Here is a 2414-nt window from a genome sequence, read left to right as displayed (position 1 = left end):
TGCTCCAGAACAGAGGTTAAAGGAGTGTTCAAAATCAGAGGTCAATTTCGGGAGGAGAGGTGTCCTGATACTCTCCTCTTGAAAGAGTTCAAGTCATAGGCAGGAGGAAATACAGATGAAGGAAGATTGTTCCAGAGTTTACCAGCGTGAGGGATGAAAGAGTGAAGATGCTGGTTAACTCTTGCATAAGGGGTTTGGACAGTATAGGGATGAGCATGAGTAGAAAGTCTTGTGCAGCGCGGCCGCGGGAGGAGGGGAGGCATGCATTTAGCAAGTTCAGAAGAGCAGTCAGAATGAAAATATCGATAGAAGATAGAAAGAAAGGCAACATGGCGGCGGAATTTGAGAGGTAGAAGACTATCAGTATAAGGAGGAGAGCTGATGGGACGAAGAGCCTTTGATTCCACTCTGTCAAGGAGAGCTGTGTGAGTGGATCCCCCCCCCCACACACACACACACACATGAAATGCATACTCCATACGAGGGCGGACAAGGCCCCTGTAAATGGACAGCATCTGTGCGGGGGAGAAGATCTGGCGGAGACGGTACAGAACGCCCAGCCTCAAGGAAGCTGATTTAGTAAGAGATGAGATATGAAGTTTCCATTTGAGATTTTGAGTTAAGGATAGACCGAGGATGCTTAGTGTAGAGGAAAATAATAGCTGGGTGTTGTCAAAGAATAGGGGATAGTTGTTTGGAAGATTGTGTCGAGTGGATAGGTGGAGAAACTGTGTTTTCGAGGGGTTGAAAGACACCAGGTTCCTCTTGCCCCAATCGGAAATAATAGTAAGGTCGGGAGGCGCTTCGCCTCGCCCACCCTACGACGACAAGCCCGGGGGTCCCTCCGGGCGAGTTTCCATGCAGGCCCCTTACTCAACCCGAGTACCTCCCGGCAAGATTTATCGACTTGCTCCAGCCACGAACTTCGTGGGGGTCCCCTGCCCTCCTCCACTCAGGATTGTCTCTTACAGAGACAACCCGATGAGCAGGATCAGCTTCCGGAAAACGTGCCACGTGCCCGTATAGCCGGAGTTGGCGTTGACGGACTATGCAGGTAATATATGTCGAATCAGCCTCACGGAGTAGTCGCCGGTTTGACACAAAGTCATTCCAGCGATATCCCATGATTCTGCGTAGACACTTACCAAAGGCATCTCTCCGCCTCTCCAAGTCCCCGTTTAGTGTCCATGTCTCACAACCATAGAGTAAGACAGGGATCTCTGTCCTTCTGCACAGGTATCGACAACGCCATATACTCGTGCTGAGCGAGTCCATAACACCGTGGGCCAGACCAGTCCACCGTAAGACTTCCTGGCCACACTCACCGTTGTTATGAACTACGCTACCAAGATACGTGAAACTTTCTGAGGTCTCAACGTCCTCGCCACACGCATGAACAAATTGTACTGTCATTTAGCAAGCCTCCACACACCTGTACCTTGGTCTTGGCCCAGGAGACCTGGAGTCCCAAGGGCTTTGTCTCCTCGAGCAGTGCCTTGAGAGCCATCACCAAGACCTCCAGCGACTCCGCCGGGATTACTGCATCATCAGCAAAAACAAGGTCAGTGACCCTGGTATTGCCAATGGATGCTCCGCAATGACTCTGGCCCACAACTCTGCCCAGTACCCAGTCCATACAAGTGTAGAAAAGCGATGGGGCAAGGACACAGCCCTTCCTCACTCCCGCATTCACGGGAGAGAAGCTGGACGCCCCCCCCCCCCCCCCCCACCCACACACACACACACACACACACTTCACAGCACTCTCTGTCCCAGAATACAGGCCATTCGGCAGACCGATAGTCATCGCAGGAATCCCACGGAGTCGCAAAAGATCCCAAAGTGTCTCACGATGCATTGAATCAAACGCCTTCTTGAGATCGGCATAGGCTGCAAGCATCCCTGTCGAAACTCACGTCGGCGCTTCTCCAGTACGCGAAGCGCTAAGATACGATCAGTTGTTGACTTGCCAGGCGTGAACTAAGCAAGCATATAACAAGTCCCATTACCAAGGAAGCTGAAATGATGCTTCTGCATGCACATATAGTGAGATATTTTGGGCAAAGTAAAATACACACAAATTATCTGGGAAGCAGGAGTAGGTAGGAAGACACCTACCGAACGGACGTGAGCTACTCCCGGTGAGGATATATGGGAAGCGAGGAGGGTGCTGAGGCCCTTCAAAGACCCTTCCCATGTCCTCACTATCCGTTTTCCTTTTGCCTCATCAATACCAGAGAGTGCAAGGCGCCAGACGTGATGCTATCCTTTTATAATTCCATGGTAAGACCGCATCTCGAGTATGCAGTACAGTTCTGGTCTCCTAATTACAGAAAGGACATTGTTTTACTGGAAAGGATTCAACAACGTGCCACGAAGATGATTCCAGCCTTAAGGGCCTAACCGTATGAGGA

Source organism: Eriocheir sinensis, chromosome 53, assembly GCF_024679095.1.
Source record: "Eriocheir sinensis breed Jianghai 21 chromosome 53, ASM2467909v1, whole genome shotgun sequence".
In the NCBI taxonomy this organism is placed as follows: Eukaryota; Metazoa; Arthropoda; class Malacostraca; order Decapoda; family Varunidae; genus Eriocheir; species Eriocheir sinensis.
This window is presented reverse-complemented; position numbering follows the sequence as displayed.